Here is a 12930-nt window from a genome sequence, read left to right as displayed (position 1 = left end):
CATAATCTAGCCCTACTCTAGCATACTAATTTCTCTGACATCATTCTCAGAAATTAACACCTTATTCTACTGAGATCAGACTCCTTACACCTCTCTCACATCATGCTGGTCCCCACCAAGTGTTTGCTCCTGCTTCCAAGTCCCACATGGAACGTATGGAATGTTCTCCTTCTGAAGATGATCTGCCTCTGCAGACAGTACATATTTTTTATTCAAGTTCCACTTACTCAAGGAAGCCCTACTCCTAGATAACCCTATACTAACATAATGGACTCAGACCCATGTATCAAAGCATTAGTTGTATAATGCTTTGGATAGTGCTAGTTATATTATTATGAAAGTATACCCAACAATAAACTCTTAGAATAGGTTGGGCCATTTCCCAAGAAGTAGATCTATAATAGGAACTTAAAGACTATTTGACAAATTGATTGAATAATCCTGATTTTTTAAAAAAATAAAGGATATTATATGTCAAAAAGAGTTCTAGTACAAATGAAATAATTGTGATGACGAGGATTTGCTTCAAATTAATCCAGGTCAAAGAGTAGGGGGACAAGGAGTAAACTAAGTGGGGGCATAGGTAAACCCAGATTGACTATGAGTTGATGATCTTTGAAGTGACACACACATAGAGATTTGTGTCTACTTTCGTTTAAAATTTTTCACGTTAATAAGGCAATTTTTTTAACACTAATAATGTCTTTACTTCATTTTAAATGACAAAACCAAGGCATATCATAATACTTTTCTTTACCCAACAAATACCTAAGTCCCCATTTAAAGTACGAAAAAGAATTCTGGAAAGATCTAATTTGACAGGGAACTTGTATGAGCTAATTCACAACTAAGAATTAATTTAAAAATTAAAGGAAAAAAATCTAATCAAAATGGAGGGGATCTCCATCAAAAGAAAAATTAATCTTACTACCAAAGGCCATACTGCTGAAATTAGAACACTCCCTAACACCATACACAAAAATAAACTCCAAATGGATTAAAGACCTAAATGTAAGGCCAGACACTATCAAACTCTTAGTGGAAAACATGGGCACAACACTCTATTACATAAATCACAGCAAGATCCTTTTTGACCCACCTCCTAGAGAAATGGAAATAAAAACAAAAATAAACAAATGGGACCTATTGAAACTTAAAAGCTTTTGCACAGCAAAGGAAACCATAAATAAGACAAAAAGACAACCCTCAGAATGAGAGAAAATATTTGCAAATGAAGCAACTGACAAAGGATTGATCTCCAAAATTTACAAGCAGCATATGCAGCTCAATAACAAAAAACAAATAACCCAATCCAAAAATGGGCAGAAGACCTAAATAGACATTTCTCCAAAGAAGATATACAGATTGCCAACAAACACATGAAAGAATGCTCAACATCATTAATCATTAGAGAAATGCAAATCAGAACTACAATGAGATATCATCTCACACCGGTCCCAATGGCCATCATCAAAAAATCTACAAACTATAAATGCTGGAGAGGGTGTGGAGAAAAGGGAACACTCTTGCACTGTTGGAGGGAATGTAAATTGATACAGCCACTATGGAGAACAGTATGAAGGTTCCTTAAAAAACTAAAAATAGAACTACCATACGACCCAGCAATCCCACTCCTGGGCATATACCCTGAGAAAACCATAATTCAAAAAGAGTCATGTACCAAAATGTTCATTGCAGCTCTATTTACAATAGCCAGGAGATGGAAGCAACCTAAATGTCCATCGACAGATAAATGGATAAAGAAGATGTGGCACATATATACAATGGAATATTACTCAGCCATAAAAAGAAACGAAATTGAGTTATTTGTAGTGAGGTGGATGGACCTAGAGTCTGTCATACAGAGTGAAGAAAGTCAGAAAGAGAAAAACAAATATCGTATGCTAACACATATATATGGAATCTAAGAGAGGAAAAAAAAAAGGTCATGAAGTATCTAGGGGTAAGACGGGAATAAAGAACACAGACCTACTAGAGAATGGACTTGAGGATACAGGGAAGGGGGAACGGTAAGCTGTGACAAAGTGAGAGAGTGGCATGGACATATATACACTACCAAACATAAAATAGCTAGCTAGTGGGAAGCAGCCGCATAACACAGGGAGATCAGCTAGGTGGTTTGTGACCACCTGGAGGGGTGGGATAGGGAGGGTGGGAGGGAGGGAGACGCAAGAGGGAAGAGATATGGGAACATATGTATATGTATAACCTGATTCACTTTGTTATAAAGCAGAAACTAACACACCATTGTAAAGCAATTATACTCCAATAAAGATGTTAAAAAAAAAAGCAATACTGCTTATATTTCAAATTTTCATTCAATTACAGCATTCACAAAAGGGTCCACCCAAACAAAAGCTGAAAATCACGAAACATTGTTTAAAAAAAAAAAAAAAAAAAAAAAAGCAAAATATGAAAGGCAGAAAATAAAAAGAAAAAAAGTTGCTACAATCAATGTTCAATAACCCGAATCAGCCAATGTTATTTCAAGAAATTCACTATCTGAAGACACCAACTGCCCTTAACAGGGATTGAAGTAGTAGGTTCTTAAATAATCAGGAAAATTAGCACTTCCTCTTTATTCTGAGAACTGAAAAATATGCTTAAGAAATTTCAGATATTTGGCTTAATGACAACATACAGCTCCACCCCTTTGATATTTCAGTCTATAACTACTCTTCAAAATTCAACCATTATTTCCGTACTTCATCATTCATTAATTCATTCCAAAAGCAGTGATACAAACATCTACTATCTTTAAATGCTGGCATTTTATTCTTCTAATTACACTGCTTATTTGCCTTGACTTTTTTCCCCCCAAAACTGGTTTTAGGCATATATACAAACCAATCTGATTATTTTGATTTCCCCTTCTCCATATTTTCTCTATATACTCAAGAGGGGAGGTTTTAGATACCATAACTAAATAACATATTTGATTGTGAACAGATATCCGATATATACAAATAGCAAGCTCTATCCCAATAGCAATACATCATCTGCCCATCACCCAATGCAATTAAAGTTTAAAACAGGACAACTCTCTTGTATAAACAGAGTTTAGAAAGAATGAAACCATCCTCACAAATAAACTACTTAGGAGAAAAATAAACTCAACTCAAATTGCCTTATACTTGCCCTATCTTTAAAGTTTCATTTTCCTAGCAAGTAAAAGTAATCATCTTCTTTTTAGTAGCATGTAATTTCTCTCTTCTAGTAAAAGAAAAACTGTTACGGGAAAGCTAATCTAAGGGGCCAAAACAGTGTTGAAATTTTCTCTTCTATAAACTACTTTCTGATTAAAAAACAAAAGAATCATGCTACAAAAAAGAAATGTGGGGCTTCCCTGGTGGCACAGTGGTTGAGAGTCCGCCTGCCGATGCAGGGAACGTGGGTTCGAGCCCCGGTCCGGGAGGATCCCATGTGCCGCGGAGGCTGGGTCCGTGAGCCATGGCCGCTGAGCCTGCATGTCCGGAGCCTGCGCTCCGCAACGGGAGAGGCCACAACAGTGAGAGGCCCGCGTACCGCGGGGGGCGGGGGGGTTAGAAATGTGACAAAACCCATTGGATCAATATTACTACACGTGAAAAAGCTGACATTTACTACACAATCTTTTCTAATAAAGAAGGCCACATAAATATCAGATTAAATACAAATCTGAAACGTTTTTTCAGAAAACCACTAAATATAGGATTAATAGTCCCACTATCTTCTTTCATTGCATCACTGAATAAGTGAGTAACTTATGCCATCTTTATAATTTGTGTACTCTCAACTTTTGAGAAAAAAATATTACTCTCTTTAAAATATCAGTGGTATTGTCACATTTTATATAAGAACGGGCATTTGCAGACTTTTCCTAATATCTCTGAGGTAACACAAAATTTTTTAAATCTCAAAATGTGTTAACAAGTTTTATCCAATACATGCTATTCCAATGGGATGAAAACCATTTACAAGTTCCACTTAGATTAAGAAATCCTTAGAGAAAAGTATGTAGTACATTCTAGTTATACTATTTCTAGAGCACTAAAAATCTCTATAACCTATTTCCCTACTGTTTTTCTTTAGAACTAACTGAGATGAATGTAACTTCCTTCGCAAAAAGTCAAGATGCTACTATACTTAATGACAGAAAGCTAACTGAATTTTCAGCAGAGGTTTAAGTTTTCACAAATTAAAACTTTCTATTTCACTTGAATGGTCTATAAAAATAATAACATTGGGCTTCCCTGGTGGCACAGTGGCTAAGAATCTGCCTGCCAATTCAGGGGACAAGAGTTCGAGCCCTGGTCCGGCAAGATCCCATATGCTGGGGAACAACTAAGCCTGTGCACCACAGCTACTGAGCCTGCGCTCTAGAGCCTGCGAGCCACAACTACTGAAGCCCAAGTGCCTGGAGCCCGTGCTTCACGACAAGAGAAGCCACCGCAACAAGAGGCCCACGCACCGCAACGAAGTGAAGCCCCTGTTCGCCTCAACTAGAGAAAGCCTGCATGCAGCAACGGAGACCCAATGCAGCCTAAATAAATAAATAAACAAACAAATAAATAAATAATTTTTAAAAATAATAATAATAACATTTTGTTGAAATAGATTCAATCAAGTGCTATCTGCAGGCACCAAAAAGAAAAAGAAACTTTTTTTTTTTTTTTTTTTTGCGATACGCGGGCCTCTCACTGTTGTGGCCTCTCCCGCTGCGGAGCACAAGGTCCATACACGCAGGCTCAGCGGCCATGGCTCACGGGCCCAGCCGCTCCGCGGCATGTGGGATCTTCCTGGACCGGGGCACGAACCCGTGTCCCCTGCATTGGCAGGCGGGCTCTCAACCACTGCGCCACCAGGGAAGCCCAAGAAACTTTTTTTTTTTAATGAAGAGTGTAGCTTAACCTTAAATCAGGAGTAGCAAAGGAGAGAAAGGTATGATTTCTAAAATCATAGTGCTTAAACTGAGAAGATATTTTTTCATTACATTAATACATATAACATCATTTTAAGAATAAAACTCCCCTAATGTAAGGAGTTCATCCTTAAGCAATGCCCTCTTTCTTTTACAAAGTAATAAACTACAAGTTATCGCTACTGCTCCAATCAGACTGAAGTTGAAAGGCGTTACAGAACAATTTTTCTGTATTTTGCCATTTGATTATAACTGTCTCATCCTAATAAAATTAAAGATTTGTCTACGGAACTTTATGAAAACAAATTTCATAACAAGTCAACCTTAAGTAACTCATGTTCAAAAACCCTCCTGTAGAAATAATCTATTCAATTGAAGAATTCAACTACTGAAACTGGCAGAAAGTATTCCAAACTATCCAAAAAAAAGAACCCCACGAAATTATGAAGCTACAATACTCAAAATGTTATATCTAAGTTAAACCACATGGGCTTCCCTGGTGGCGCAGTGGTTAAGAATCAGCCTGCCAATTCAAGGGATAAGGGTTCAAGCCCTGGTCCGGGAAGATCCCACATGCCGCGGAGCAACAAAGCCCTTGCACCACAACTACTGAGCCTGTGCTCTAGAGCCCGCAAGCCACAACTACTGAAGACCGTGCGCCTAGACCCTGTGCTCGGCAACAAGAGAAGCCACTGCAATGAGAAGTAGCCCTTGCTCAAGGCAACTAGGGAAAGCCCACATGCAGCAACGAAGACCCAACGCAGCCAAAAATAAATAAATAAAATAAATAAATAAATTTTAAAAAATAAAAAAAGTTAAACCATACAAAAATACTTTGAACTCTCAGCTATTTCCTATCAAAATGTCAAAGAACTTTAGATATCTTCAGATGTGTTAAAGATCCCAAAGTAAATTCATTTTGACTTTACAGTGCTGAAACTAAGAATTTGATAATGGCAGGAAAAATACTATAGAGTGGAGAAAATTACTTGAGAATGTTTTTATTGAAGCAAAATATCTTAACAAAAGATGTATTAAAATCATTTACCCTCTTCTGCCAGACAAACAGTCCTCTCCTAGAACACACTGCTTACAATTCAGCCAAGTATGACTGCCAAGGGTTTCTAAACCCGTGTGTTAGACTCGTTCAAAGTGGAAAGCTTCTCCACCAGTGTATTACAAAGAAAAATGAAATATTTTTTTTGCTTAGAGTTGAAGATCAATTGTATTAAATATATTCCTACTGATAAACTAAAAGTAAGTGATACTTTTTTTAAAAAAAACCTCAGGTCATAACTTAGGACAAGGGTTGCTATATAAATTGCTTCCAATTCTCAGAAAAGTCGGGATTTATTTAGTTTCCCCAAATTGTGGCTTAAGTGGCTGAAAGGAAAAATGAAGTTTTATAAACAGCTTTCCTAACCTCAGTTTACATTTGATGAAACAGACCATTTATCACAATCAAGTGAATATAATGTCAAATGTAAGATTCCATCAAGTATTACAGATAAAATCTGTAAAAAATCACAATTATGCAGTAACATCCAAAAGTGATTTAATGGGCAACTATATGTATTTATATTTACACTTGAGGTATTATTACTTTTGCAAATAAGAGGTATATTGCTTCATGAGATTGCTACTATGACTTCATATTTTTACATACATCTTAAGAACACAATGTCTTATTTATGTTTAAATTTGAGATGTATGTATCTGATCTACGTAATCCTGTTTGTTTTTCTGGTAATTCTTTACTTCACAGTAGTCTGATTATAGCAAAAGCTCCTTCTTCACAAAACAGACATCATAAGCCACCACTGGCTTCTAGTTTTCTGCTTTTTAATGTAAATAATGACACTGAGTGTTACCAAATGCATTTATGTGCACAGCTTTGTCATTTCTTTCCCAGCCCCCTTCTTTTCTATGGAAAAAATGAGATTTAGTTTTGAAAAAAAAATAGATTTTTCTTTTGCTTATAGACGTAATGGTTTTCAAGAGAAGACAATTTATTCAGATACCTACCATTCTAGTTATGTTAAAACAAAGAACTTCCCAAATCCAAAAATATCAAGTCAGTCAGATATTAGCTGGAGAGGAAATTTCCACTCAAACTATAAATAGTCATCAATTAAGTTGAACATCAATAAAACTGAATCAATAATCAATTCTCAATTTGGAAGGAATCTGTAACCCACATATAACCTGCATATAATCAAAACACCACTTATATTTGCTTGTAAAGCTCACAGATGAATTTGGTTGTGTGCCAGATTTATCTTATTTTTAAACGCCCAAGCTAATGTTTGCTGGGATAATCAGAGCCCACATTAAGTATCCTGGGGAGACTCAATTCAGAAGAATGCTTGATAGCATGGAGAAACCGGTCCAAAATGGAAAAAAGAAAAGAAAAACCACGTCCCAACAGAGCGAATAATCCACAAACAGATCACTGAAAGCAAAACGAAGACGCTCCTCTCCGGAGTAGCCTGAATAAACGAGCTTCACTCAAAATGTTTAACAGTATCCTACCTCACTTCATTCACTTCCCAACTTCCTTGACTTTTCAGGGGCCAACACGGGGCATCCCTTTTTTTCTGGAAGTGTATGCTGAAAGAATCTGTATAGGAAAGAGGGGAGGAACGGACAATCCCCAAGAACGCTGTGAAACAGGTGGGTGAGATCGGGCAGCAGCACAATCTAGATACTTAAGGGCAGCTTTAAAATGACAGATGTGGGTAAAGGAAAGACTGCAAATCGGAAGAAGCTCTAGGGGTGCAGATAGGCTGGGGACTAATGGCAAGCACCAGGGGGGAGCAAAGGCTAACTCCACAAGGGTAGCAGCGGAGCAAAAACCAAGCAGCAGGACGAGTGGGCAACGAGCAGGGGGATTAATGAGCACCACGGGTCAGAGTGGAAGTGATGGCTTCGGTCTTGGGAGACGGGAGCCCCTGGGGAAGGACGTCAGAGAGGGGCAAGGGGGCTGGGAAAACAGGGAGTCCAGAGACCTAAGACTCCTGCCCCTACAAAAACGTAGGGGAGAGCACTGAAGACGGACAGCCGCCTCGGCTGCCCAATTGAGATTTTTGAAGCAGTCGAGGCTCGCCGCCGCGCAACCTTCTGCCCCGCTCCCTTTTCCCGGCGGTAACTGCCGTGGCGTAGAGGGGAGAGGGAGGAAGAGGAGGAAGACCGAGAAGGAGGCTGAAGCTGAGGCGGGGGGTGGGGAGAAAGGGGGGTGCGGCCTGCACAGTCCCAGCGAAGCCTCCGCTCTCTCGTAGCCGGTAAGCCCCGGGTTTCCCCTAAGCCCAGCCCCGCACAGACTCACCCGCCTGCCTTGCCTCGCTTTTCCCTTATCCGACTCCACGCGTTGCCGCGTCCTCACGAGAGACCACTGAACGAGAGTCGGGGAAAAAACTCTTCAGAAACGGGCCTGATTGCTTCAGCGAGTCCGACCTTTACGGCTGAGAGAGAGTCTCTCAGCTTTCGGTGGGTTCCACAGCCAGACTGGCCACCATCTTACATTAGGGTAAGACTCCTCCGGCCTCCGGTGCGCAGGCGCACGCCGATCCGGCAGGGAGGGGCGGAAGGGGGGAGGGAGGAGCGGCGGGGGGCTGCTCCTGCAGCATCCTGGGAGTTGTAGTCCTCGGAGGGTAACAGCCCAGAGGCAAGCCGGGAGTTGATGTTCTCACTCCAAGGGCAGATGGGATCGCCCACCTCAAGTGTCTGTTATACTGTTGCTTTTCTTCGTGTTTTGCTTCCTTCTTGACCCGCGTGTGCTGCTCCGCTGTCATTTGGTCGGCGGCCTTCGTTAGCGGTTCCTTTTCCTCGGTGTTTGCTCAAATATGGGAGACTAAAACTCGGGGCGGGCGTAACCAATTTTGGGGGAACCGAGACCGTTCTCTGCTCTGCCCACCATGGGTATTAAAGAGGGCGGGGTACAGGCAGGTTGGAGGTAGGAGGAGCGCGGGATTTGATCTAGAGTGGGAATTGGATGCTGAATTGGCGTTTGTTTGCGAAAAGTGTTAACTCGTTGCCCCCGTTTGCGCGTTTTGGAGTCGCCACCCTTGATCCAGTCCTCACCAAGATATACTAAATTGTCCTTTACAGAAGTACAAGAGAAGGGAAGACCCACGCGTTTACAAAAATGTGTTTCTAATTATATAAATCTGAGGACAGTATGCGGACTTTGCAAATTGTTAGTTCGATTTCCAGCCTGCACAGCTCTGCGCGCGGAGTTCACAAACGCTTCACATATCAATACATCCCAACGAATAGAAGAACGCATTCGCAATTTCTACGAGCGCCGAGGAATCCTCAATCTCAAAAATCAGTCACTTTACTGGTCCCTCCCACATGCCTCCTAGAATTCTGGTGGAAGTGGCTCTCGACGCAGTCGTTTTTGCTTATTGAGTGTATTCTTCACCCATTCATACAACAAATACTCATTGAGCTCCTCCTGTGTGCCCGGCACTGGTCTATACATGGGGAGGAGACGGTGAGCAAAATAGACAAAATTCCCTGTTCCTATTCTAAGAATTTCTGTGTCTATTCTAGTGTGTGTGTTGGGGTGACAGAAAAGGGAGAGGAGGCAATTTATAAAACATGATTGAAATGCATAGTATATTGTAACTGATGAAAAATTCTAAACAGAAGGAGAATAGGGGAAGGTTGCAGTATAAAATCTGTGAACCTAATCTCATAGTGAGAAGCTTTCATTTCATTTTTTAACAATACATTAGTTCTTTGTGCTTCAGTTTCTTTACTCTCAAGCCTAGAATCAATTATTTGGTGAAAACTTAAAATATGTAATAAACTCACAATTTACCAAAAATGTGAAATTGTAGAATCATGAGATTATTACCTAGCAAGGAAACTTGGGAAATCATTTGGATTCACCACCTTTAGGTAACTATTTAAACATTCAGTATAGGAGACATGTTAATGAGTGTTTTTTACATTACCAATTTTACAGTGAAATGTAAACCAAGTAATCCAAAGAACAAAATAAACAGAATCCTTACCATTATTAAAGATAAGAACCACTGCATTAAGACTGGAAAGGATCTTAATCATCATCTAATCCATCATCTTATCCTACACACCTTTTTTTAAGAACAGTGTCTTTACAATATCTCTTGTAGCCTAAAATGAAATTCATGGATAATTTATGAATTTCATCTACATACATGATCTTGTTTTAAATCAAAATAATGTCCTATATATGATATAAAAGTAATTTATAATACAATGATTTGTATTTCAATATATAAATGCTCAGACATGACTATTCTAGAAAATATAATCAAATCTTCATTTGCTGGCACTTATAAATCCCCATGAATGTGAAAGCTCCAAATACCAACTGACACAAGTATGGTGATTGACCACCTCTGGGGACAACGCTAATCTGTCCTCAGTGTCCACTGTAGATGCATTCCTAAAACACTCACTGTTAGAGTTCTGTAATAATTTAAAACAGCTTTGTGTTCATATGCAAAATAGGTCAGATTTTAGGTACTGATCATACATACAGGTTTCTCACCTGCACTGGGGGCATTTAAAAGTCAGAAGGGATGGGCTTCCCTGGTGGCGCAGTGGTTAAGAATCTGCCTGCCAATGCAGGAGACACGGGTTCGAGGCCTGGTCCGTGAAGATCCCACATGCCGTGGAGCAACTAAACCCGCGAGCCACAACCACCAAAGCCCCCACGCCTAGAGTCCGTGCTCCGCAACAAGAGAAGCCACTCCAATGAGAAGCCCGCACACTGCAACAAAGAGTAGCCCCCACTCACCGCAACTAGAGAAAGCCCGCGCACAGCAATGAAGACCCAACGCAGCCAAAAATAAATTAATTTAATTTAATTTATTTTAAAAAGTCATGAGGGGGACTTCCCCATTGGCGCAGTGGTTGAGAGTCCGCCTGCCGATGCAGGGGACATGGGTTCGTGCCCTGGTCCGGGAAGATCCCACATGCCGCGGAGCGGCTAGGCCCGTGAGCCGTGGCCCCTGAGCCTGCGCGTTCGGAGCCTGTGCTCCCCAACGGGGAGGCCACAATACTGAGAGGCCCGCGTACCACACACACAAAAAAAAGTCATGAGGGACACAAAATAATTTTTCATGTAAGGAATAGTCCCCCATTCTGCAGAAAGTCTAGGTTACCTGGCCCCTACACTCTAAAGGTCAGTAGTACCTCCCAGAGTATCCAACACTAGGGGGCAATCCCATACCTACTGACAGTCATTTATTCCTGGAGACTAACAGTAAGGAAATGACATTTCCTAGGTCACCACCTAATTAGTGACAGAGCTACTATCCTCCCAGGCCAATGCTCCTTTTACACTATTTTACAAATTTTTCATATATATATGTGTATATTTCATATATATGTGTATGTATATATGTATGTTGTATGTATAATTTCATATAGACATCCATGTAACACATATCATTTAAAAGGTTAACGAATATTCAATTCTATTACCTAGCTGCCTAATGATTCCTCTGTATAGGACATACCATTTATTCACTCCATAAATGTTTTTTACACTTGAGTATTGTGCTAGGTGATGGTGGTACAGCAAAACACTGTCTCTGTCCTCATAGAGCAGGGTGCCTCGTGGAGGAGGCAGAGGTGAAATAATCAGACATTTAAATAAATACAAACGAGCCTTCCCTGGTGGCGCAGTGGTTGAGAATCCGCCTGCCAATGCAGGGGACATGGGTTCAAGCCCTGGTCCGGGAAGATCCCACATGCCGCAGAGCAGCTAAGCCCGTGCGCCACAACTACTGATCCTGCACTCTAGAGCCCTCGAGCCACAAGTACTGAGCCCGCTCACCTACAGCCCGAGCTCCACAACAGGAGAAGCCCACACAGTGAGAAGCCCCCACACCGCAGCTAAGAGTAGCTCCCACAGCTAGAGGAAGCCCGCATGCAGCAACGAAGACCCAATGCAGCCATAAATAAATAAATAAATAAATACAAGCATATACATATAATCTCTTATAGATTATTATAACTGGTGATGAGTACTGTGAAGGTGTTTACAAGATGTTATGAGACTGTTTAAGAGGGGAACCTAATTTGTTTTCTTTTTTCTTTTTTTATAGTTTGCCTCTCCCAACCCCAAACTCCCAGTCCATCCCTCTCCCTACCCCCCAACAACCACAAGTCCAATCTCCATGTCTGTGAGTCTGTCTCTGCCCTGTAGATAGGTTCATTTGTGCCATATTCTAGATTCACATATAAGTGATATCATATGGTATTTGTCCCTGTCTTTCTGACTTACTTAAGTAGGATAATCTCTAGTTGCATCCTTGTTGCTGCAAATGGAATTATTTTGAGGGGAACCTAATTTAGATTGGTGAGCAAGAGGAGGATAGTCAGGGAAGATCTTTACAGGTTAAGAGTAGAAAATATGCAAGGATTATGAATGAGGTGGAAAAAACCTTACTAGAATGCTAGTGTGAGTTATAGTAAGCAAGCGGAGGTGGTGTGTAAGGTGGATTAAATAGAGGCAAAGGCCATATCATTCCAGAGCCTTGCAGACCATGGTAGGAAATGTGGATCTTCTTCCACGGGAAAAGGAAAGCCTTTGAAGGAAAGAAGCATGATCTCATTTACATTTTTAGGAGAACATGCTACTGAATGTTCATCACTGAGGAAGTTGTTAAGTTGATTTTTGTACTTCCATTCTCTGGAATAATACATAACTATATGAAAAAGAGAAAGGGAAGGAACTATATATTGACCTGAAAGAATGTCCATGACATGTTATTAGAGAAAGAATAAATAAGCAAATTATAACATGATATATTGTGTATAATGTTACCCATTTTTTTAGAAATAAAAAAGAATCAATCAATGTTTATGTATAGGACAGAAAAAAGAATGGAAGAGGGCTTCCCTGGTGGCGCAGTGGTTGAGAGTCCGCCTGCCGATGCAGGGGACACGGGTTCGTGCCCCGGTCCGGGAAGATCCCACGTGCCGCAGAGCGGCTGGGCCCGTGAGCC

The 12930-nt window shown here is 40.5% G+C and overlaps 1 protein-coding gene across 10 annotated transcripts in view; it reads right to left on the bottom strand.

Annotated features, from left to right (window-relative positions):
• Positions 1–8765, bottom strand: part of CNOT4 (CCR4-NOT transcription complex subunit 4) — a 144757-nt gene extending 135992 nt beyond the window's left edge. For 3 of the 10 annotated variants that reach the window (XM_059073838.2, XM_067042076.1, XM_067042079.1), the window contains exons 1-2: positions 8247–8453; positions 7454–7541 (exon numbers count right to left, since the gene is read on the bottom strand). The gene's annotated coding sequence lies outside the window, so the exon portion shown is untranslated. Of the gene's footprint in view, positions 1–7453; positions 7542–8246 lie in introns of all 10 variants that reach the window. The other 7 variants (XM_059073837.2, XM_059073842.2, XM_059073839.2 and 4 more) reach the window with 5 other exon arrangements.
• Between the last annotated feature and the right edge of the window lie 4165 nt (positions 8766–12930).

Source organism: Kogia breviceps, chromosome 9 (assembly GCF_026419965.1).
Source record: "Kogia breviceps isolate mKogBre1 chromosome 9, mKogBre1 haplotype 1, whole genome shotgun sequence".
Lineage (NCBI taxonomy): Eukaryota > Metazoa > Chordata > Mammalia > Artiodactyla > Physeteridae > Kogia > Kogia breviceps.
Note: the sequence above shows the minus strand (reverse complement) of the source record. Positions and strands in the feature narration are given on the sequence as shown.